The sequence below is a fragment of the Dunckerocampus dactyliophorus genome, chromosome 18 (assembly GCF_027744805.1).
Source record: "Dunckerocampus dactyliophorus isolate RoL2022-P2 chromosome 18, RoL_Ddac_1.1, whole genome shotgun sequence".
Lineage (NCBI taxonomy): Eukaryota > Metazoa > Chordata > Actinopteri > Syngnathiformes > Syngnathidae > Dunckerocampus > Dunckerocampus dactyliophorus.
This window is the reverse complement of record NC_072836.1, coordinates 13,243,699-13,270,790: the sequence shown is the minus strand read 5'-3', so window position 1 is coordinate 13,270,790 and position 27,092 is coordinate 13,243,699. Positions and strand designations below refer to the sequence as shown.

At 39.8% G+C, this 27,092-nt stretch overlaps 1 protein-coding gene across 4 annotated transcripts in view; it reads right to left on the bottom strand.

The window, feature by feature from the left end:
- The window catches only part of septin12 (septin 12), a 95,691-nt gene that overhangs the window by 20,644 nt on the left and 47,955 nt on the right, over positions 1–27,092 (bottom strand). Inside the window, exon 1 of one of the 4 annotated variants that reach the window (XM_054759234.1) lies at positions 10,044–10,098. The exons of 2 other annotated variants lie outside the window; for them this stretch is intronic. The gene's annotated coding sequence lies outside the window, so the exon portion shown is untranslated. Of the gene's footprint in view, positions 1–7,371; positions 7,604–10,043; positions 10,099–27,092 lie in introns of those variants that run through there. One more of the 4 variants, XM_054759232.1, reaches the window with a different exon arrangement.

The window sequence follows — 27,092 nt, the reverse complement described above, 5'->3', positions numbered from 1 at the left end:
CAAAAACAAACGTGTTGCGTTTACATTTTTGTTGAGTGTACAGTATGTAAGGTTTAAAAACATAAGAGCTCAGCTTTCCCTGTTCACACACAAACACTGAACTTTGCGTCATGGCCAATTATGCAAATTATATAACGATGTATTCTAGGTAACCCACAAACTGCCAAGCAAATAAACTTTCATTGTTCCCAAGGTCTGATTAAAGCTCATGATTTATAGCATGTAGCAGCGCAGATGTAGCAGATTTCTTAATCCTGTACTGGCAACAGTCTGAAGGAGCATATCGATGCTTCTACCATCTCAAGGAGCTATATATGGCACACACACACACACACACACACACACACACACACACACACACACACACACACACACAGACACTTCTAGGTTTACCTGGCCAGTGAAGTGTCACAAGTGTTTGTGTACAGTCTGTGTCTATCGTCTCGTCTGTGATGTAAGAGGATTGAAGCTTGAGTGTATGCGTGCGTGTGGTTACAAATAACTCTAAGTTCCAACTATGATACAGTCATCTGAAACTTGCACGTCTGAAGCACGTGGTTTAGAATGTATGCTGTAAGCTTATGTGTGAGGCGATCCAACAACCATTGTTGTTCGGCCTTCTCGACAAGACACACACACACACACACACAGAGGAAATACAGCAGTGTTAGTCTGCATCATTTAATCAGCTAAAAATATCCAACTGTAAAACCATTGGAACACAGCTAATCCTCATGAGTAGAGACAGCGTAAGACACACATACAACGTCTGGGCTTCACTGATGCGCTGACCGATTTTAGACTTGGAATAAATCACGTGTAGACACGTGCAATACTTTGTATGTGCAGCGTGAGATTTCCAAAAACATTAAACAATAGGTTTGAGGACAATTGCTTATTGAGCCGATAGTTAGTTCAGACACACCCACTCAATCTGTACTGTAGGAAGTGTTAAATGGCAAGCCCCAAATGGATGATATCTAGAGTCAAGTTTAACACTAAAAAGTACAGTGGATCCCCGCACATTCAAAATTCAGAAATCACCACAGATTTTTGATTTTTTTTTTTTAAATACGACGGTTTAAAAAAAAAAATTGTAATAATGTATAAATACAGGACAATACATGTAAAATATACAGCATACGTGTACCTGTGTTAGAAAGCCCACAATTTTTATGTCTTTTTATATTTGTCCTTATGCTTCACGGATAATGTTTTCTCCTCAAGCGTTGAGATTTTGCATTTTGTCCTTGAACACTGAGTAGCTCTATGAGACGCAAAAGTTTGTTTGGCTACAAAAGCGCTAGCTTCAACAGTCAATCCGGACTCAAAATTTGCGGTGAGGCAAACAAAAGATAATATATTCTAGTAAATCATGACTGGGATTACAACAGTGTGGATTATGTGGACGCGGCTTGAAGAAATGCCTTCTCACGTCTGCTAGCCTCTAGCACTTGCCTGACGACCCGGCTAAAGGCTACACCGTGAGTCTGGCTCCATCTGTTTATGAATCATCTTACATTATCACTAATTAGTTGTGAGTACGTATATATTTTATACTTTAAATGCATTTAATAAGTGTGTGAGGCATATTTTGGTCTTAAACCTGGACTGTGCTGTGAGTGAACAATGGCAAATAAAAAGAGAAGGGGGGGGTTCTGAAGCTGAATCTAATCTAATAATTACAGCAGTACCTTTTATTGCAAATGTTGATCCGAAATCGGGGGAGAACATCAACGTAAAGCTACAATAAACTTTTTCTTTTGATGTATCAAGTACTTTTTTTGTTGGTGGTCCCTCTGCTAGAAGTATAGTATACATCAACTATTACGTAAATCAAACATTCACCTTGAATGCTCTGGAGCTGTTTCTACCATGACTGTACAGTACGCGCCGTCAGTAGATTTGCCTACTGTATAGTTTAAAATGTCTACATAAATGTAAAAGTAGATATCGTCAGTACTGTATTATTTCTTTCCTAAAAGGAAAAGCCAAATGCGTGTGCACGTAGTAGTACACACATACAGAAGACAAAGTCAACAATGACATGCACACAAACCCTCTCGGGGAGGCCGCGTAATGACTTGTAATGTATGTGAAAAGCAAACAGTGTGTCAGATTGACTGAGACAAACTGACACAAACTCATTCACTACGTACACAAAAAGGAAGACACACACACACACACATACACACAGTAAAACCCATTTACTAAGAACACAAAAAAGAGGAAACACACACACGCACAAATACACTTCGACTCCGTGTGGTTAGGAAAAAAATGGATGTTTCTATTTTATGGTAGCTAGTTTTGTTTAAATTCTGACCATACAGTGATGTCAAATATTAATGACTGCATACTGCATATTAACTTGAAACCCTTAAACTGTTTTCATACAAAGCTGTGTTGAAATCTGTGCTGGCGAATGGATTTTCAGCATTCACAGTACTGCAAATTCATAGATTGTTGGTCAAAAAATGTTTTTACTGACTTATTTTTATCCAGGCCTATTTTGGGCGAAAACACGCATTCACCACAAATCGGTAATCATTTATAAATATGTGATAATACAGGTAAAATCATACATACACACATCATACAAGAGAGACCACCATTTTTACATGTTTATGCTTTACTGATTTGTTTTTTTCCACAAGAGCTGAGATTTTGCACTTTGTTTGCGGTCCTTGACCGCACCATGGTTGAGTCAGCGCCAAATGCCTCACACATTTATTCAACACATTTTAAAAAAAGTATAAAATATATACAGTAGGTACTCACCACTAATGAATAACAATGTAAGATGGAAGGAGATGGAATCGCAGCCACGGTGTAGAAGTTCTAAGTTTCATTTTTGCATCTCACTGCAACTATGGTGCGTTCAAAGACCGCCAAAGAAAATGCCGCATACCTCAACGCTTGAGGACAAAAAAATATTATCAGTGAAGCATAAACACATATTCATGTAAAAATGGTGGCCTTTTTTTAAACAGTGGATTGAGAAATTATTTTTATGGGAAAGAAAATAAGATTTCAAATCTTTTTTTGACCAAAAATCAGCAATGCTGAACCAACGAAAAATGCCACTGGAAACTCACATGGCACCTTCTGCCTAAGACCAGTGGATGACTCACAGATCAGCTGTCCATGCTTGGATTGCCATACTTTCAGTGCTAATTGGAGAAGCATGTGGATAGGCACAAGCTGAAAATGAAAAAATCGTCAGGAAAGAGTCATTTTTTGTTTGACAAATATAATGTCTAAATTTTATAGGAATTTTTGGAGGGAGGCCCGTGAAAATAACTCAAAATATTCCAGTAAATCCACTAAGGAATGAGTTCTGGAGGGCTGTGCATGCACACAGGGGCGGACTTACCATTAGGCCAACACAGGCAAATTACCTGTGGCCCCAAGATTTCCAGGGACTCATAAAAACTGATTATTTTTTTCTTAAATTTAAAGTACACGCTGTTTTAGTCTTAATTCGCGTGCTTAAAACGACATCAAAATGTGCACACTTTCATAAGCGTTTCGACCACTGCCCCTCCCTTCTCGTGCAATGGACTATTCCACGTTACTGCGCATGTGCAGATTGATTCCGGAAGACGGGTGCGAAACAAACTTGTTGGCGTGGAGTTACCCCACTGGAGCAGAGAAGAGAAGACGGCGAGTGGAAAACAAACATGTTTTTATCAAAACTACCAAAGGTGTCAACCTTTTGGACTGGAACAAACAGACATGACAACAGCAGCACCGCTCCTGTCAAGAGTCAGCTGAGGCGAATGCAGCCGATGATGCTGAGAGTGACGCTTTTCATCACAAAGATGTGAGTATTAAAGGGGGGAAACTATGGTAAATGTTTAATATTCTTATCAATCACAGTAAAAGTGTTGAGATGATTCACTTTAGTATTTTTTTTTAGTATTAAACCCCCAGGAGCTTTATCTAACTGAGCAAATGTTCTCATATTCACATTTGTTATAGGTTGATAAACATTCAGATTTCATATAGTTTTTGGGAACATGGCTACGTGACTAGCAACGTATGCTGACAGATATCACTGTAACAGATTTCAAAAGCAGGAAAAAAGTGGCCTAAATTATATACTCACATTTGGAAAAATGTAATGCCCCCAGATGACTTAATACACCCCTGCATGCACGAAAACCCTCAACCATCACAATGCTGAGAGAGTGGGGACATTTTTTTTAATGCTTGTCATTGTCAGAGACTGGCAGAGGGTACAACAGCTGAATCACAAAGTGACTCGAATGTGATCGCTCCTCATAGGTTCTTAATGATAACCACCGCATTTCATAACAGAAATGAATAAGACTCTAACCGTCCAACAGTCAAAACCCATGGCATGCCTGCTCACGCACAATAATAAAGACAAGTTATTTAATTAATGCAATTGCTCCTCTTGCAAGTAACTAATGACCTCTACCACCTTGCACAATAGAAACAATCAGCAGGACATGAAATAAAACAAGGTATAATCCATCAAGTCAGAGTAAGTACAGCTGCGTACAAATGATAACATGACCAAACAGGCCAATGTTCAGTGGGGTAGCAGTAGAGGGAGGTGGAATCCAAGTGATTACACCCTTAGACTGGTCGTTCCCATGTTTATGACAGAATTACGGTGGTTCAGCTTCATAGTTTTCACCAAATAATATGCTAATTGAGGAATTGTAGGTGACTGTCATATGGTTAAATATACAGTGTGATGGAAGATAATGTAATGAAAAAATGTGACAAACTGACTTTGGGATTGGACACCGATAAAGGCAGCCTACCGTAAATCCAAACTCTTGTCAACTACAGACGATGACATCAAAACACAAACCCAACTCATGCAACGCGTTTCCCCCAAGGCACTGAAGTCTGACACTCAGTCGGAATTTATACGACACTGCATGAGTCATGACATGATTAACATCAGCATCAGACCTAGAGTTGAACTGGAGTTTCAATATCATCTACAGTATGATCGAGTGGTTTGACCAGAATATAATAGCAGTATTGCGCAACTTTTACCACTATAATCAGCAGAGCAGAAATCGGCACCCGCGCACAAAATACAAAGGACTTATTATCATCAAACTTCACATTTTAGGAGTTGAAAGTAGTCCACTGCTTCACTGCTGTGTCACTTAATGGTGTGTGCGCTTATCCACTGCAATGGCTCAAGTGCAGACGTCAGATTTTGTGAGAAGCATTTTTATATACAGTATGACAATAACAGTCACTATGATGGACTTGGGTTCAGTCCACAATACATTATCCTTGTCTTTCTCCCTTAAGCTAAAGAATAACACTACAAATAGTACAATGGATCAATGCACAATTAGGGTCTTTGTAAAAGTGTAATGCCGTCAGATCAATGGAAGTAAATTATATATATTTCTAATATGCACAGCCTCATATCATATCGATAGCTTGGAGGTGGATGGGTACCCCTGGTTTACATGGCAACGGAATAAAGACTTTGGTAAATACTGCATTTCATTGGACAATAATATTAATCTAGAGTAATCCCTCGTTTATCTCGGTTATTTGGTTCCCGACCCAACTGTGATAAAAGAATTTCCTTATTTATAAATGGAGTATTTATATGCAGACCACTCCAGGGCGTACCCTGCCTCTCGCCCGAAGTTAGCTGGGGATAAGAGGCATAGAAAATGGATGGATGGATATTGATATGCAGTTAGCACCCCTGCTATTCCTATACCCGATGCTTATCTGGCGCAGCCAGTACGCAACGAATAAGAGATGAAGATCCCCCTACCCAACTCCATTATCCCCCTTCCAGACTCCTGTCCCAGACCATATTAATATGACCGATGTTGCCGTTTTCTGTCTTTTCTTTTGGTTTTAAATCATGTAGTGTTCGGTGGAAAAAATACATTAATCAAATATTTTCTTAGAATCAGTGATAATGTCGTTGAATGAGCTGTTCTTTCCTTCCTTCAGTTAAGGACAAAAAATACAGTATGTTTCAATGACAAACGTAAATCCATCCAACCATCTTCTACCGCTTATCCAAGATCGGGTCGCAGGAGCAGCAGTTTAAGGAGGGAGGCCCAGATTTTCCTCTCCCAGACCACTACGTCCAGCTCCTCCCGGCGGATCCCAAGGCGTTCCCAGGCCAGTTGGGAAACATAGTCTTTCCAACGTGTCCTGGGTCTACCCGGAGGCCTTCTACCGGTCGGACTTGCCCTGAACACCTCCCCAGGGAGGCGTCCGGGAGACATCCTGACCAAATGCCCAAGCCACCTCATCTGGCTCCTCTCAATGCGGAGGAGTAGCGGTTCTACTCCGAGTCTCTCCCGGATGACAGTGCTTCTCGCCTTAGATAAAACGTTAAAGTAATTACATATTAAGTTATTGGTATAGGACCTCTTTCGGGCAGCTTTTGAGCAAATGGCTCCAAGTTTGATTGGCTGACCCGTATCCTTGAGCAAGGCACCAATCTCTCCCGATTGCTCCATAGAAAGTAGCCCTTTGCCCTTGGGTGCTGCTATGCATCACCTGGTTACGGTTGATTTTGGGGAAATCATATCCAGAGTTTTTGTACGTTAGTGAGGTTTGAGTTCACACTTGCCTCGCTTGGGACTTGTGTTTGTTGGCAGGTGGACCGAGATCTATCTCTCAGGCGGTTTTGGTCCCCATGTTTGGTCCTGCCCTTTTTGGTCCTGGTCTGCATTCACACTTAGCCAAACAAACGGTACTAGCAAACATGCCTGTGAATATTCTCATTCATCCAGGTCATCCATTGCATTCTCAGGGTATTGGATCGATGGCAACTGGATCGTTGTGGTTGCCTTAGAAGACTGTTCTACAAAGTCAAACTAATGTTTGTCCCACCTAGTCATTGAGCACGAACTGATGAAGCCTGCTCCGGTGAGAGGCGAATCATCTTCTCAGACAACTTAAACAGTCCAGTTGCGATCGATAGCAGAACAAACAGACTGTTTTAAGTGTGAACGTACCTGAAATGTCAGTATAGAAAGTGAAGCAGTGCACTGGCTCAAAAAAATAGACGTTTTCATTTTGATTAAACAAAATGCTGAGGATCTCTATAGAAAACCTATGTTGACAATATTTTTTTACAGTATCTAGCATAGTTGAAAGGGTGGGAAACAAATTAGTGACAAAAGTTATAGCAGTCTGCAAGTCTTGTGTGCCACAAAAACTTGCTTGATTCAACAGTTTCAAAGAGGCCTGCATAACAGCCCCGTCCCCTCCTCCCTCATTCTGAGCGCCAAAGTGGACCAGTCCTGTCAACTTTCATTGTTAGCCCCAGAGACTGAGTGTACCCCACTGATAGCCATGGGGGATGCGAAGAAACAAAAAGAAAATTCCTACCTTCAACCAACCATCCCACTTGTCTCACTTCTAGTGGCCTCCAAAAACGACAGTTTGGTATAACTCTCTTGTGGTTTGGGGATTCTGAACTTTCCTTTCAGCAAAGTTTGTCCACGGTGATGTCCTACACACTGCTTTTGTATCTTTCCCTCTCCAACTGCCTCATGCTCTCTCTGCTTGTTCCTGATGTGAGGAGAAGTGTGAGGAGCCGGCCAAAGAGAGGGAAGGAGAGGGGGTGTTGGTAGCTAAAAGCAGCACCGGGATCCATTCACATGCAAATAGCCAAGGAGCTTCCACTAATCCCCATGTGGAGAAGGACGCCTCCCCTTTGCCTTGTCCTACCCCCTCCTCTGTCAGAATCATTTACCCTGTAGTGGTTGCCCTTTCTCTCAGTGGACTGAGGTGTACTGCCATCGTTACGGACTGGTTTGCCGTATAACTTTAAACTTGCATCTTTAGACACTCATTATCACCATCCTCACTTTTTCCTGCAGATAAGTGAGTGTACAGATGGTCCGAACGAGTTCTGTTCCTAGACTGTGATTTAAGCTTTAGTCGTTTTAGTCTAAGTCAGAAGTTATACCTAAATTAACTCCTAAGTCACTCACACTGTACACAGAACACATGAAGCACATTTAAAATACAGTAAAATGATAAAAATGAAACAGTAATAGAAAGAGAATAACTCCTTGGTTTTATCCCTGTAGTTGTCTTGAAGGCCTTTCTACCTTCTTAAAATTATGTACAGGCTAGTCTGGAAGAGTAACCTCTTCTTCTCCTCTCAGATCTCCTTGTAGTAGCGCACGGAATCCATGACCCCTCTGGCATTCATTACCATTCAATCATCTTTATCCTTAATGATGGTTGCAACAGTCGAGCAGTTCGGACCAAAATGAGCGGCCAATATTGGTGGGCGTGTCCCCTCCCTCTGAGGGTTTTATGATGTATTTGATGTTTTCACTTCCATGGTGATGGCTTTCCTTTTCTTTGGCACACTGCCGCTTGGGAGAAATAATGAAGCGCAAAAAGTTAACTAGTAAGTGTTACACTTCCTCAGTGTGACTATGCAGGCAACCACTGCCTTTTTAACTAGTTCTTGTGGGAATCTAATGTTTAAGGGCCAAAATTGTGTTTTTAATTAATGGAGAGCGTTCATGACCGTGAAATGTCGTAAACGTCTCGACCTAATTTTATCTCATACAAATCATGTCAATGACCATCAGTATACAAAGGACAAGTAACATGTTCCAAATGCGGGATTATCATTTGAATTAATATGATGTTACTATTAGTATACCAAGAATAGTATAGAAACACACTCTGCCCAAGTGACCAGGAAGCATTTAGCCGGTTAGTCTGTAATGGACGTGTCTGTATAAGCTCAGATGCATGACATTCTGTTGTAAACGTTCCTCTAGACAAATGCTAGGCTCATGTCTGGACGTCCTCATACCAAGAACCATACATGAATAAGTACACACATTATTTTAAGGTGCTTTGAGAACAACTTGGAAGCTGCAGAAAGGATAGTGGTGAGGAGAAGGTTTTATTTTCTTAAATGTATTTAATCATATACGCATCGATTGCCACTTTGCGCTTCGAATTTCATGGCTTCACTCTTTCATGGTTTTTCCGTAATATATTAATAATTCATACTGTTTTGTGGTTGAATACGGGCTATTATTAGCAAACAAAATATGCATATTTTACATACTGTTTGTCTAAATTAAGCATTTTCAAGCATAAAAATGGTTAAATGAACTAAAATACAAATACGCTGTGAATAATATGTAGTATTCTGCACTGGTCACTAGGTGTCAGTATTGTTACTGTAATGTTCGCTGAGACACACCATCGCTGGAACAGGCTTTTATTGCAGGTTTAAACTATCCCACAACACACACAATCATTCCTAATAAAAACAAGGGCTACTGTTGCAGCCATAACCCATGGCTAGCTATAACTCTACTATGAACCCACTTCCTGCCCGCCCGCCCGCCCGCCACTCAGCTCCCCTTGGGAACACATTTACAGCAACACACACGAGCACAAGTCTTACGTCTTAAATGGCTTATTTTCTGTTATTATGTCTACTATATTGGGTAATATGAGCGTAAAGGTGACTATAGGGGTGTTATTTCATGTCGATAGGACTTAAAAATCTGTGTTATGAAGGTTGTAAACAGATTTTCTATGCCGTAACTACAAAAATATTTCATTTATAAATGGAATCCTACTTTGTGGAAATTCACTTTTCACGGTCGGGTTTGGAACTAACTAAAGTGACAAACGAGGGATTACCGCAGTCTTTCTGTACTGTCACAAAGTGAATCTGGTTGAGAGTTGTAGATGAGTTGTAGTTGATACAGACTTTTACATGACTTATTCCTGTCATCACGTAATAGCCATTTCTCATAGAGTATATGGCATAAACACAAAATCCACAAACAATAAATGGTATGACGCTGATTTTCTATGACTTACAATGGCAACACATTCACAGCTGAAACACATTTATGCTCAACATGTCCACATGTCCAAATCTGAAGTGTCGTCCATGCATTGGAAAAAAAATAGAGTACAAAGAATTTGACGTATTTAGCACACGACCTCAGAGATATTTATATGAGCTTAAAGGGTCTAAAAACAGGAAGGAGAGAGCTGTTCTTTACCTGGTGTAGAGACACAGCAGTCAGCAGAGGCACACAACTGGGCAGGATGTCATATCATTGCCTGTGTGTGTGAGGAGGGGTGTGACATTGTGTATGTGTCAGTCAGTGGATGATGCATTTCCTGGCTTGTGGCAAAGGGAACGTTTCCTGGTTTAACTTTCTGCGAGCTGTACAGTTTCAACACCATCACACTGAATAACACAGTTACCGTCGCGGTGGGTGGATCGACCCAAATATTGATAGTATCGCTACAAAGGGTAGTATTATCAGTATCTAAACGATACTGGCATGATAAGACGGATATTTTTCAGTTCTCTTTGTTTTCACAATATATCTGTGTGTTTTTGCAGCTGTGCTCTTTAATTAGAAAATGTTGACACTTATAAAGGGAGCTAACTTTAAATAAAATAAGTGGAATGTGGTGTGTCAACATATAACAGATAAGGTGTGAATGAATTATCAGTAATAGACATGGAGAAGGGGTAGGATTAAATAAACTCTGCTTTGACCTTTTCAGACATGTTGAATTGTGCAAATGTAGCTACAAATAAAGCATACCAGACCATACAGTTGAGATTGGTGTATTTCTATATTGTTATATTGTTTGGCGGTGGCCTTGTGGTTAGCATGTTTTGCCCCCCAGTCAGGCGATCGGGTATATCTGGGTTGAATCTCCATTTGGGCATCTCTTTGTGGAGTTTGCATGTTCTTCCCGTGCGTGCATGGGTTTCCCCCGGGTACTCAGGTTTCCTACCACATTCCGAAAACATGCATGTTAGGTTAATTGGTATGATAATTATATATATATATATATATATATATATATATATATATATATATCCATCCATCCATCCATCTTCTATACCGCATCATCCTCATTAGGGTCGCGGGGGCATGCTGGAGCCTATCCCAGCTGACTTCGGGCGACAGGCGGGGTATATATATATATATATATATATATATATATATATATATATATGATATATATAATAGGTATGATTGATTGTTTGTCTATATGTGCCTATATGTTTGGCTGGCGACCAGTCCAGGGTGTACCCCGCCTCTCACCCAAAGTCAGCTGGGATAGGCTCCAGCATACCTCCGCGACCCTAGTGAGGACAAGCGGCATAGAGAATGGTTGGATGGATATATTGTTTACAAACTCAAAGAATATGTTCTTGGACAAAGGAAAAGTTCCAGGTCAAGAAAGCCAAAGAATCTGAATGACAGACTAATGACAGACTTTGCTAAAAAAGTGTAATTTCATCATATGCACAAAAGGCAGCCGAGTGTCCCACTGGAACACCAAGGAATAACGTTTTGATATATTGTTAAATTAGTCACAACCAAGTTTATTCATCTTTTTTGCCTAAAATAGGTATACTGTGTTTTATTATGTCATCATGATCAACAAATTACAAACTCATTCAATGATCTTGAAAAATTCCAGTATCGATATTGGCGATATCACCCAATCCTAAATTACAGTAATATTAAATGAATCTTGAATTTGTCAATTTGTCAGTAAAATAAATGACAACTGCATGGCTTCAGTGGACTTGAAAGTATCCATTTTCTATGCTGCTTGTCCTCAATAAGGTTGCAGGGGCATGCTGGAGCCTATCCCAGCTGACTTTGGGCGAGAGGCAGGGTACACCCTGGTCACCACCCAGTTGTAGGGCACATATAGACAACCATAGACAACCACACTCACATTCATACCTAAGAACAATTTAGAGTCACCAGTTAACCTAACATGCATGTTTTTGGAATGTGGGAGGAAACCAGAGTACCCGGGGAACATCCACGGGGAGAACATGCAAACTCCGCACAGAGACGGGGCTTGAAAGTTATCAAACGAAACATAACTAAACGCCAACTAATGTATCTCACGAGCATTTGCTCAGATATACTGTCCAGACACCAAACACTTCCACCAGTCCTTGACTGTTCCAGCATGACCTTGCTCCAGTGCACAAACCAAAGTCCATAGTGTTTGTATATGTGTGGGAGAATTTACACAGAACCCTGACCTCAAACCCATCATTTGTGACGTACTGAGAGACAGTGAGTCATGACGTAAAAATTGATACAAAGATACAAACACGCTTGTATCAATATGTGTCAATTGAATCTCCTGTCTAGACTGGCTCCTAACAATACAAAAGTGATGTGTCATTTACAATAATATGACTCGACTCAGAAGGTTGATGAACAGGATTTCACAATACTGGCATTGTAGCATTGCACAGGACCCGGTAAGTTACTAACACAATGTTGCGCAATCAGTGTAAAAAAATGTGTCAGCGTAACCATTTTGTAAGTAGCTCCTTTCAATGGTAGGTTAAAATGAATGTTTTTCATGGGTCTTAAGCCTTTTTTCCACCACAAAAACTTTTTGGACCGTGAAAACTAAAAAATAAAGGTCTGGGCTTTTTGGCGTCCGGAAACCTTCCTGAACATACGTGAATTGATTAAGTCTTCAGCTGTTTGCATACTCATGACTGTTTTAACATTTTTACATCGTTCTCCAAAATGGAATCACAGAAAAATGCTTACCACATTTGTGGACGGAGAGCGAGGAGAAGGCTCTGCAATTGTGTACGTAAAACATTTCTAAAATGTACACTGAATGTGTTTGGTAAGTTGCAATTAAATAATAATAATAATAGTAATACTAATGGATTGGATTTAGATGGATTTACAGGGTACCCAAAGTGCTCCAGAACCCATTACTCAGTCACACACTGGTGGTGGTAATCTACATCTGTATCAACAGCTGCCCCTGGGTATACTGACGGAAACGTGGCTGCCAATTCGCGCCTACGGCTTCTCCGACCACCACCAAACATTCTTTCACATTCATACACCAGTGTGGGCAGCACTGGATGCCATCCACTGCCGCCCACACATTTCTCCAGCGATGCCATCAGCATGATGTTAATTTGTAAACACTCCATGAACACAATGGGCAACGGGAACCTTTTAATTGCAGGAACATTTGATGGAAAACAGGCAAAAGTCTGTTTCTCTTAGTCGTCTTCCCACAGAGAACCATGCAGCATTCAAATTAACTTTGTTAAGGATCAGGATGGGACTCAAAAAGAATAATGGAAGCGGCCAGGAGAGGCCGCTCTACTCCCTACTTCTCAAAGCCTTGACAGTTGGGCTGTGTCTCACGCACTTCCATAAGCCACCCTGACACCCTGCAGTGGTATGCAATTTTGCGGCCAATGAGTACATCTGTCATAAACAGGTGTGAAGTATATGTAAACTGTGCGGGTCTGTGTGCCAGTGCACAAAGAAAATTGTGAAATGCTAAAAAATTCTGGCACTGTGCCACTTTCATCAACTAGTGGTGAAAGCAACGCAACCTATTTGCGACCAACGCGAGCGGTGCATAACAAAGCTTGTCTCATTCTCACAAACGGTTTAACTTTTCCGCCACCTCTTGGAAGAAGTCGGGAGGAATTCTAAATTTTGATGACCTGTTGGATCTTCCTTGTGAAGTTGTGTTAATAACTGCTCATCATGCCCAAAGCGATTCTTCTCGTCAGCCATTCCCTCACCCGCATTGCCCGTGCTTTCCTTACGCCTTGTTCATTCTGCTTTCTCTCCTGGTCTTCGGCAAGTAAAAGTACCGCATGTCCGCGAATGCACCTTGCGTCTTACTATGTTAGATGCATGCCATGTTTATGAGCGACTTGGTCAAGCTTGAGCGAAATGGGCAGGACACAAAGTGAGAACTTAACGTGCGGTCCGCCCCACACACTTAGTTAGACGGCTATCTGCTGTAGAAGAGCGTGTTATAAAGAGACGAGTGTCTGACCATCGCAGCTCACATTATGATGGGTAAGGGAATACCTCCCACAATGGAGACTAGCAGGTACGGTATGACTGAGGTGTTTCAGGCCTGTACTGTAGGAGTGTTATAGGCTGCTTTGCCATTTATCTCACATTATTGTTCCTTTTCTGCCCATTTATCTGCTTTTGCTACAGTGATGTCAAGTCTGCTGAATGCTGAGAGATGACAGCATTCCAACTTCGCCCACATTAAACACTTCCCAGACATCTCACATTCCTGTGCCGCTCCTTCATCCGATACTAAAATGAGCTTCCCATGGTTTAAGGTTCCGAGAATACAATAACAATCTTTGTGAAAAATGCAGATACCTGGAGAACATATCATATATATATATATATTCAACATGGTGTGGGACACACACCACAAAGACCTTTCAATAGTAGTCAAGTTCAGTTAAAAATACTATGATTCTTTCTTACATGAGATATTTTATGCCATGCCGGACTCGGGCATATCAAACCACCTTAAAATTAGATTACTGTGGGGACAAATGCATAAAAATACTGCATAAAATACCCGCACCAATACCACCATTGTAACATTCTCTCTAAATATCACTGACATACTCAGCTTTGATGATTTCATTATCTTTTCTTACATTTGTCTGGTTTATAAAACAATTCAAAATGCTGTCCCCACCTCCACTGAAAAATGATTTGATGCTCTGTCGAAAACCGGCATCCTGCGGGGACTGCAAGTTTCCACAACGAAAATCTGCTGCTGCTCAATCTGCCTTTTCTATTAAAGCTACAAAAGAGTGGAATAAGCTTCCCGTGCACCTGAAAAACAGGACAAATTCCAATAGCTTTTCTCTTGCAGAAGAATGGTTGCTGAGCATTGACTGGTACTTTGATATGATATACAATCCAACTTCAGTTAGCGCCTGGCCCGATTAGCATGTTTTTCGGTTATTGTGAAAAATTTACTCCAAAATGTTGCCTTGGTTTGCATACATTCTCCTGTTAAGTGTCCAATATAGTGCGCGTCTTATTGTGTTGTTAATTCACATTTCATTTAATTTCATTTCACATTCAGAGTAAAAGACAGGACGTCTTTCTTGCGTCGGCAATGAATACAAGCCATCAATAAAAGCGAAATATCCACCGTGCGAGCGGGCCTGAGTGAATCAGGTCTGATAGCTATAAAAATCAATACAACCCAACCCCTGACCAGCTACAGAGACAAGACGACAGAACTTGGACACACTCCATCCTTGCCTAGCAACACCTCTTCATGGTTAAATAAACCAGTGGTGTCCAAAGGGTGGACGGTGGCTTATTGCAAAAATAAACAAAAAAAACCCACACAAGATTATTCACACTCCTACCGTCAGGCAGACGCTACAGGAGTTTGAAGTCCAGGACCACAAGGCTGGCAAACAGCTTTTACCCTCAGGCCATCAGGCTCCTCAACGAAGCACTCGCACACGCCGCACGCAACACACGCACACACTCATAGCACTTTATTTATTTATTTATTTATTTGTATTATTTACTTGTATTAATGTCTCTTCTGTTGTTGTTGCTTAATTTATTGGTATTTATGTTTATGTGTTTATGTTTCTTATGTTCTTATTCTTTCTTGTGTTTTCTTTCTTTTCTTGGGGGAATGAACAGAATAAGATTTTCATTGCATAGTATAACTGCTGTTTTACCATGCACATGACAATAAAACTCTCTTGAATCTTGAAAAATAGAACAAAAAGGCATAAGGTAACAAGAAAAAGCTAAAATTCTGATACTCATATTGAATAAAAGATTTGTCTTTGAATATATTTATAGCTTAATACTTATGTTGAATAAAAACACAAAGATAGGTCTTTAAATATATGCATAAGTTAATCTGTTGGCTTTAAAAAAAATCTTTAAAACGGGCTACCCTGGACAGCCCTGACATAAATAGACAAAGTAGATAAGACAAAAGCAGTGAGCTGGCATTGTTCAACTACAAGCTGGACCCATTCATGCTACTCTTCTGCCAATAAGGAACTTTTCACTGACCCTTGTTTGTTTTTTCAAGTGGGTAACAACATCAGCACTTGGCAGCGGGTGTTGTGGTTTGAGTCCAGGGTACATGGCATCATATGGCAATACAAATTATTATCATTTATTTTTTAACAATACTGGCCCTCATAGTGTTTCTGGCTTATTCCAAAAATTCTGGCTAGATGGATCGTCAAGTCCCCACTGAAGGCCCAGAACCAAGATGCACTGCACGCCACTGACAATTAGTAACTATTTTTATTAGATTTCTAAAATTCCTGTACTTGCCTTGTGTATCTGTGTAGCAGAAATTGTGTAGGTATTTTGTAAACTGCACATCAATAATGGCTTCCGCTGCAAATCATTTTACAGGATACAATTACAGTTCAATTACAGTTACTGCCATATTATTAAAAATTACAGTTCAATTAAATCAGAGCCACTCAGTAAAACCAGGATATTCCTGTCAGGTTTTTGTGTCCTTTTTTCCAATATCCAGGATTAAATCATCATTATATATTTTTAAATTCTATACAATTATATATAGAATCATATATTATATGTAAGATATCTTAACGAGCAATTCCACACCATGATTTTAAACTTTTTTTTTTAACAAGATGCAAGATGATTTACGTTCCATTAGGGATGCACTGATCGGGGTTTTATGCTGCCGATTCCAATACTGATCATTCATGAGTGAGATCGGCCGATACCAACACCGATTACATGGATTAACTGTAGATTTTTTAATTTATGACTGAGTTCTGTTGGCCAGGGCTGCTGTTAGACAATTCCGAGGGCCCCAATTAGGTAATTATTAAAAATAACCTTCTGGGTCAACTGTTGTTTTTATGTGTGTGAAAATATTTTTGTACTATTTGACACACCTGAATTTAATTTGATGCATGTTTTGGGGTAATATCGATAAATGGAAATAAATTGTTCAAAAATTTATTTTTTTAGTTCAAGATAACATTAACAGAATACAAATATATGTAAATAAATAAATATCATTAAATATAAATCTGTCAGGTTGCAGAGGTCCCCAGATTTCATCACTATTAAGCGCTGCCAACTATTGTGTGTTTTATTTATGACTGGCAACATTTAATTGTACACTACTTTATTTACCAAGCAGATCTCCAATCAAACACTGTGTCCTGTAAAGAGGGACTCTATACGCCCTACACCTCGGACGCTACACTCGATTCAGTCTGCCTATGATGTCATTGCCGCGCTCCAGCAGACGTAGCATGGCGGATGGCAGTGTCATTCCGAGCCGGCCAGTGAAAAACAATTCAGCCACCATTGTGGTCCAGTGTGTGGAAACACTTGGGCTTTTGCAAAGAGGGTGATGATCTAAAAGAGCCGCTTGCTGTTTGAAGGCTATGTAAAGGTTGAGTAAAATATCGCTGCAACACGATAAAAGGCGCCACGGGATTTCACACAACGCTTTCACACAACGCTTGCTGCAGCAGGTCGGAATGCTACAATCCCGGTATTTTAGCGATGCAAAAATCTGACACTGCGCATGCGCACTCAATTTGGAGAGTCTGTGTCGACGTCCTTAAAAATGCATTTTTTTTCAGAGGATATCAGATGCATTTTCATTCATGTCCACTTTAGGTAGATTACGTCCTCCTCTTCCATTTCGTATCGGATTTACACTGAGTGTTGGACCACATCGAGTCATCGAGTGCTTCAAAAGTTAGACCCACCTTGAGCCTTTCAAACCCATGGATCGGAGCTTCAGGACAAGATAAAAGGTATGTAGGATATAAATTCACTTTTAATATCTATCTGCAGATGAAATTTCTTTCAAATCTGATGAATGTTAAAATCTGAAATGTTAATTTTGCCACGGAATTAGGATGTACATGCAATTTGTAATGTGGCGTGGAAACACTGGCACTACATGAAAATTATGACACTTGACTTGACTTGAGGCTGCACGGTGGTCTAGTGGTTAGCACGTTTGCAGGAACACAGGAACAGCCTGGAGATCGGGAAGACCTGGGTTCGATTCTCCCTTGCATTTCTGTGTGGAGTTTGCATGTTCTCCCCGTGCGTGCGTGGGTTTTCTCCGGTTTCCTCCCACATTCCAAAAACATGCAGGTGAGGTTAATTGGTGACTCTAAATTGTCCATAGGTATGAATGTGAGTGTGAATGGTTGTTTGTCTATATGTGCTGTTTGGCTGGCGACCAGTCCAGGGTGTACCCCGCCTGTCGCCCGAAGTCAGCTGGGATAGGCTCCAGCATACCCCCGCGACCCTAATGAGGAGAAGCGGTTTGAAAATGGATGGATGGATGGATTTGACTTGACTTGACAGTGACAGTGAGTGACTTGACAGTTACAACTCCATCCAGCAGATGGCAACATAATTCTGCACAGCACTTCAGTTGAAGGCACCAACTTGCTTGATAACAGTGCGTGCGTGCAGTCTTACTCATGCAAAACACATAACAGGTAAGTTAACAGGCAACAGCAAAGAACGACTAAGTACTTTGTTATTTACAAAGTGCCTGTACACCAACTGTTTACTGAGCAGCTGTAATTTAGTGAAAACATTTGAACAAATACTGCGTAGATATAAAAGTTAAAGCATGTAAAAGAATGAGAATGATCGTTTAACGGTATGTAGAAAGAAGCACCACATTTACTACTACATATGTCAAAACTTTTAACTTGAAAAATGATTATATTTTGTATCTTGGTTCGGAACTGTATGTGATAGGTGTATCTTATATGCCCAATAGACATACCATGTTTAGCCTGTGCATTTAACCCTCCATTTAATTTGATGGGCACAATTGATTGAGTTTCCTCTGTCGGGTGGCTGGGCTCTCCGTTAAGAGATTGGGAGGCTGCGGGGTAGACCCAGGACACGTTTCAGAGACTGTCCTTTGAACACCGAAGTAGCCCAAGAGACAGAAAGTGTGTAAAGTCGTAGCTGACAATAAGCTTGACTGTTCCATGTTTCATCCGACTGATGTTCTCACTATGACTTTGTTTCACAAATGGGTGAACTTTCAAACACGTAAACCCCTCACAAACACACAAAAAAACCCGAACCTAAACATTTTTAAAACTCCCCCAAAAAATCCTAAACAAAAAACACCAGTAAAAAAATCCTGACACTGCTGGTCCCAAACCCAAATAAAAAAAAGGTGATAAAAATCATCAATCAATATGGTTGATTATGTCAGAGTCATCAATGTGCACCCCAAAGATCTGGATTTTACATTCTCAAGCTACACTAACTCTAAAACAGAAAGTTTGGCCTGATGGTGGCGCTGCGGGAAAGGTCATATGATCACCAAAACCAATAGCATTCACACTCTTGAGATCATTAACGTTGTCAGTAAATTTGACAAGACAAATGTATTCTAATTTAATTTTCTAATTTGGCCTCATGGTGGCGCTAGAGGGCAGGTCAGGGTTTCATTAGCAAGGGCTTATTTAGTATTCAATAAAGTGCCAGAGACATTTTTTTTTTCAGTTTTCTGTAAATCATTTTCTGGAGGCAAATATCCACAGGGTCAAAGTGACCCCGAGGGTAAAATGCACGAGGAGAATAGGAGGATTAAACTGAAATATTACTACTTTGACTTGATTTATTGATTCATTGACTCCCTGACCTTTCCTTGCCCTGCCTTGAAGCTCCATTTACCCTTTGACCAACACTTTTGGGATAAATCTTTTGATTGATGAACTTGGTCTACATTCAAAACTATAATGGCCTAATGGTCATTAATGTAAAAGCTGCTAACCTCTCAAAGTACGTTTTTACAAGGGTTCGTAAATAAGTCCTTAGTATTTTCGTGAGAGGTACAGGTACACAGGTACAGGTACACAAGTGGACAGCTAAAAATATATAAATCACAACATGTATCTCCATACAATAACTTGGACTCAACATTTTAAGTGTGACTGCATCATATCCACATGACAGCTGTGCAAATCTGCATTTACTATTTACTATTTACTATAGGGGTGGCCAGATCGAGCTAAATATCAATAGTATCAATACCAAGGGTCGTATCACTGTCAGTATTTTTTAGTTCTCTTTTATGTTTATTTTCACAAATACACATTTTTGATGGGATAATTGTATTATTTTGCTGACGTTGTTCCATTGTCAAATTGTTGTGCATTATTACATTGCCGAAAAAACATTAGCAGTTAAGCACCACCATCACTTTCACTTTCAAGTAGAAAATCTGTGGAGGGGGGTGAATTGAGTTGCCAAACGACAGCTTATATATATATATATATATATATATATATATATATACATATATATATATATATATATATGTATATATATATATACATATATATATATGTATATATATATATATGTATATATATATATATATGTATATATATATATATGTATATATATATATATATATATGTATATATATATATGTATATATATATATATATATGTATATATGTATATATATATGTGTGTGTGTATATATATATGTATATATTTATATTTATGTGTATATATGTATATATATATGTATATATGTATATATATATGTGTGTGTGTGTGTGTGTATATATATATATGTATATATATATATATATGTATATATGTATATATGTGTGTATATATATATATGTATATATATATATACACATATTTAATTATATATACAGTATATGTATATACACTCCTGATCAAAATTTTAAGACCAGTTGAAAAAATTGCAAGAATTTTAGACTTTTGGATCTAAAAGAGGCTCTAGGTCAAGCTTCAAAATGCAAAAATACGAAATGATTGGACTTAAACTTTTAAACAGCCTTTGTTAAGAACCTCCTTAAGATCCAACAGTGCAAAATGTGAGAAACAAGTGAGAAATCTCCCCAAAAAATTGTTAGTGAAGCATAAAGATATTCACATTGAAAAATTTTAACGGTGGTAATCTCGCCTCATTGGAGCATATCTTTTTTAATGCGAATTGTCACTTTGTCAGCAAATACACAGCACCTCGTCTTTGATGCGCTACGTCGGACTTCCAGGACTTAAAAAAAAATTGCGTCTTTTTTACATACGATACGTTTTTATCATGACTGCACCTAACGTCACTTCCTGTCCGCTCCCCGTCCTGAACTAAGTGCAACTGACCTGCTTTTTTTTTTTTTTTTCCTAAACAGTGTAGTGGCTTTGTTCCTTCATAGCAGTCATCAGTGAAATGATCACGTGACTGCACATGACTGTACGTGTGTTCCTGCACGGTGAATGTGCCTTGGTGCTGCCGACGTAGTCCCGTTTGATTCTGTAGTTTTATCCTAAGCCCAGTTGGGACGTTGAAGCCGAGACGAGACGAAGCATGACGTCGGCTTCACTGTATGCTGTACATTTTACCTGTATTATTTCGTGGCTAAAAATTATTACTCACTTAGGATAAATGAGTGTGAATGTTTTACACTATATAAAAACAAGATTTTTGGAGAAAAAAACAAAATTTGAAGAAAAATCCACAAATTTGTGGGCACGGGAATGCTTAACCGAGAATGTGCGGGGCTCCCCTGTATTATCAAAATCACCTAAAACACGAGTGAGTGAGTTCACCTCACAGTCCAGACTTATTGTCCACCATTGTTATCTACCACTGCCGTAATTCCTCAGCAAGGCAGTCGTCCTCTTGGGAGGTGTGTTTGGGGTCGTTATCATGTTGGAAAATTGCCATATTCAGCCCGGTTTGTGAAGGGAGGCCAGCTATTTAGACAATAATGGCTGTGTTGAGTAGTTTTCAGATAGTCCAACTATACTGCTATTGAAGGTGTACACTGACTACTCTAAAGTTTTTTCTCCAATTTTTTAGAAACAAGGATCAGCACACAAAAAGGTCAGAGAGGGAAGCACATGCGTGCAAACAGACACACCTACGTTTGTGAGTGATAAAGCTGCACCTTCGTCTTATCTTGGGTATTTTCTCAAAGTCAAGACGTTTACGACCTACTTGGCCAGCTGAGGCAGACCACAGGTACCTCGGGGTCTTCCAATCTCTCTGTTTCGTTTCATAAAGTAGTGTTTTAGTGAACAAACCTTCAAATGTAGCATCCGCTCTCACAATCAATCGTATGCTGTGCCCACCCACAACAATACTATTAACTCCTTGCCGTTGGCTATCGACAAAGGTCTTGATAGTTGAGCTTTTGACTGACACCTCGCTCGATCCAATAACAAGTCAATGAACTTCTGTGCGTTAAAAAGTACCAGCCCCTCTTATAACGTGCATTGCCACTGCCGATTATATCAATTTTTAACATTTTGCCGTTCTGAAGGCCCACCTATTATTTTCATGACAAAACTGGGGTTTCACGGCATCCACCATTTGCATTCATAGGCATTTTATACATCATTGAAAAGCTTATTTTACTGAGACTTTACTTATGTACACCATTCCAGGGCACACTCATAACTGCACGCAAACGTTAACGTTGGACCAGTCAGAAACATAAACACCAATGAAACTCACCTTCAAAGCCTCACAGTATTCCAAAAGCACAAGTCGGACAAATAAGGTCCTGTTGTGTTGGCAATGGTCCAGTAAATGTACTCCAGTTCAATAATTAGTGCACATCAAGCCTTCCATTCACAAAGACAATCTGAACGCTGTTGCACACTCGTCCCCTCGCACGTCTTTTATTCCCTTATTGCAACTTCATAAAGGATCTTCCCTGATGTGGGATCATCGGCACAGTCTTTCATGGCTCCTTAAAAGGCCCACCCTGATGTGGAATCATCACTAGATTGTTGTCAACTCTCTATCGATAACAGGGTGACAATATTCCTGTTTGTTTAGCTAAGAGCTTAAAAAAACCTGTTTACAACCTTCTAAATACCGTTTTTAACATCATTAGAGCCCTCTAGACATGAAAGAAAACACCCCTATATCACTCATATTACCTTATATAGCAGACATAAGAGTGAATAAGCCATTTAAGACATAATAACTAAGACATAAGAGTGAATAAGCAATTTAAGACATAAAAAAACCTGTGATTGATTGTGCAATAAATGTGTTCTGGACGTGTGGAGGGCAGGAAGTGATGATGTTGGGGTTCAGAGCTTAGTTTTAACTTGAAGTGGATTTCAGGGTCAGAAGTAGCCTGTTTTATTACTATGATGATTATGTTGTTATTATTGTCCCAAACCTGCAATAAAAGCGTGTCGTACCTGTGATCAAGTGTGACGCTTGTGTGCCTCACATTACAGGAACATTACTGACATCTGGTGACCAGTGTAGAATACTACATATCACAATTTGAAAGCGTCTTCTTAATGCCTTATATTTGTATTTTAGTTTGTTTTGCCATTTTTCTGCTTGAAAATGCTTAATTTAGGCAAAAAAACAATGTCAAATTGACTTACATATGCCCATATTTTGACTAATAGGCTGTCAACCACAAATCAGCATGATTTATCAATATATTTTTGAAAAAAACGCAATAGAGTGAAGCCACAAAATTTGAACAGCAATGTGGCGAGGGACGACTGACGTGCCAGCTCCTCTTCTAACCGACGTAGCTCAGGCCAGTTGCATTGAATGTTAATGATGACTGACGCACTGAATAGCCAACAAAATTGTGAAAACACCGATATGCTGGTTAATGGGTGAGCTTTTATTATAAAAAGCAAAGGATTGCTGCACAATGGGGCAATGGAAGGTTAATTGATGACTCTAAATTGTCCATAGGTATGAATGTGAGTGTGAATGGTTGTTTCTGTATATGTGCCCTGCCATTGGCTGGCGACCAGTCCAGGGTGTACCCCGCCTCTTGCCCACAAGTCACCTGGAATAGGCTCCAGCATACAGTCGCGACCCTCATGGGGATTAAGCAGCACAAAAAATGAATGAAAGAATGGGGCAATGGAAAACGTGCACTGTGCGTCAACATCGCGTCTTTGAAGTTTCCTTTCGTCTAAAAGAATCATAAGAAAACAGTCATCAAAGACAAGATACAGTGTCAGGAAGCCATGGAGCTTTGTTTGCGTTGAGTTAGTCAAGACTGTGACTAAGGGTCTCCTCAATGGAACTCCTTTGAACTAACTTGAGGAAAAACATGTTTTTCATTCAGAAACAGATGACAGATTCCGATTGGTGGGGGATCAAAATCCGGCTTGTTAGCTGTAATTTACTTATGAGAAACCAAAGCCATCTCTCTACTCCAAATGGTTCTTGGGACAGCATACTTGGGGTATGACTTTTTTAGGAGTTTTAGCCAAAATATTCCTGAATTTGAAGTGGTTATGGGGAGTACGTCAAATTTCTACCTTTTCATCAGTTACCATATATTAATTGTTATTCATTGTGACTTATACAATTTATTTACAGTGATTATAAACCTGATTCCTGTTTCACCACATTGTTATACCGCATTATCATTTTCCTATGTATTTAAAATTGGTAAAACGGCCCATTTGGAATACAGGAAGTGGACAAATGTAATTGATGTGAACTACCGTAACTTTCTCACTAATACTTATAAACTATCTGCTGCTGTCACTGTAAATGATGCGATATCAAACAGTCTTTGGTAATCACTTTCATGTCATTACGCTTTATTAGCAAACCTCTTTCAAGGCGATGTCTCCAGAGCTCAGTTAAGAGCAGATCTTTCTGAGACTTGAGGGTTGCGACCAGGCATGCGTCGTTTACCTGTTTCAAGGTATACCAAGGTATTAAAAAGTTACGGTTTCAAAACCACAAAAATAGTCCGTCATACAGTCCTAGTGTATGAGAGAAAGTGAGGTATGAGGTCCAGTGCGGTCCAGTACTTTGTCATGTCCTGTGTTATTCCTCGCAGTTGGAACTGGACTTTGATGTGCTGAAACCACTGGCATGAGATATGTTGCCAAAAGGTGGCAACCTAGCTAGCACTGAGATTAGCTGCCTCGTTAGCATCAAGCGGCGCCGATGTGTGGCAAGACGTGTGCCCTCGTAGAGTTTTACATCCCGTAGCGTGTGGATTTGGTGTCTTCCACATGGCTTTGCAGCTATCCAACGAATGTGTAAGCACTATTTAAGTACATTTTCGACATGCTAACATGAATATCATAATATCAATTGTCGTGAAAACACATTGACACTACCGTGTTGCAGCTTAAAAAGTATCGTAAATCACAAAACACACTAATACAGCATTATTAAGTGAAAACATTGTAAACACATGAAATACTCCATTAGAGGGACTCACATTTAGAAGATTTACTCCATTTACAACAGGTTTCCTTGTTGTACGCATGCACAGTAGCGCTAGGTGGCGGAACACGATGAAAGCACGTGCGGTCTTTACGCCGGTACGGCCGCACGTTTGTCATCGTTGTCGGTTGACATATTACTCACGTGAATGTGGACATGTGATTCAGAAGGAGACAGGAATCGAGGCTGAGTGTATAAACGGTTTACACTCCGCTGAACAACAAGCAAAAAACCACATAGCAACAGTTGCTAACAACAATCTCGTGACACGGAAACAGAAGTGACGCAAGAAAATGTATCAAAACTCAGCACATACGTAATCCAACAACTCCAAAACACGTGTGGACAAGTTGTAACCTACACATTCACCACACTATAAAATAATAATGTAACATTACGAGTTGTTTTTAAAATTATTATTAATGTTGTGACCTTTTTCGAGCCACTGCTTAAGCCAGTGATTGCATTTATTTGCATTTTCCATTAAATAAAATCTATTTGTCTTGTCATGTCTTGTGACATGAGACAAAGGATTACGAACCGTCGACTGAGTTAACAGCTGCATTTTATTTATTATTTATTTAGAAATAATTAGTGATATTGATATTTTTGCCCAAGATTTGCCCTAAATGGGACAGTAACCTAAGGATGGAGACGCAAGGCAAATGATTTTTTTGTTCATTTTGGCTCCAGTAACCATCGTAGAAACAAGTACTGTCAGTGCAGACATACACTAGTTGCAAATGATGATGTATGCTATCTAGAAAATCACATGGTATGTTTATGTGCACTAGTAATGGGAAACACGGTTCCTTTTACTGACTCAAGTTCTTCTGAGTCACTCACCGAAGTGACAGTCACAGAGCGCGTCCGCAGAAACTCGCACGGTTACAACCGTGACTCACGAGCCGCGAGTCAAGTGAAACTCGAGTCTTCGTCAACCTGTGAGTCTCATACATTTACAGTTGCACAATTGATGACACGTTAGCTGTTTTCCTTTTTTAATTTAGCTAGCGGTAGCAAGGGTGAGTAATTGAACAATTTCACGGAGACGAGTATTTGTGAGTCCCAATTCTTGCGAGTTTTGAGCAATTGTTCATGACTTGCACATCTGTAATGTGCACAACAATATTCTGACATTACAACCAATCATCAGGATAGGACATTTCCATGTGCAGTAAATGGTATTTTCCGCTTAGTTTACCACGGATAAGGTCAGAGCCTATAAGAACAAAAATATTTTTTATTTTTGTCGACACATACGCACCTTAATCACGTGTCTGTTTTCACAACATTGTGTGGCAGTGCAGTGGTAGCATACACCAAACTGTTACTGAGGAACCTCGATTGGTGTGTTCACGTTAACGGACTGTGGGCCCGTGGCTGACGCTAACGTCGTTTAACATTAACGTCAAAATCTTGCCGATATTTTCCTGATTGCGTACAATATGGTGCCTGTCTTGTCATGTCGTTAATACGCTGGGTGAGTTCAACTGTGCTCGTATTGCATTTTTATTGTCCTTGTTAGCAGCCTATTAGCTTGCTAACAAAATGGAAACAGACCTGGGAGTCAGCTCCGTCGCCTGTCTCTGATGTCATCAGTGGTTGACTCCGTAGTTCTTTGCTTTACGCCTCAAGTCTCTGCTTTTCTTATTGTAAAATAACCCACAATCGAGCCAAAGAAAGTATAAAGTGCCAGCATTTTGATAAAGAAGGTGAGAAGAAATCATTTATAGCAAAACACGAAGGTGGTGTCCGTGTGGATCTCTCTTCTTCTCCTCCCTCGCTGCTTGTCATCGCCGTCTTTGTCAACAATCAAGTCTTCGGTCAAGGTAAAAGTGACATTAAATGTTCATTTATCTCTTTCATTTGTCCCTTATATATATTTACATGCATTTCAAATTGTTGGTTCTGGACCCGACCGTTCCTAATTTATAAATGGAATATTTTCGTAGGTAGAGCATGGAAAACCT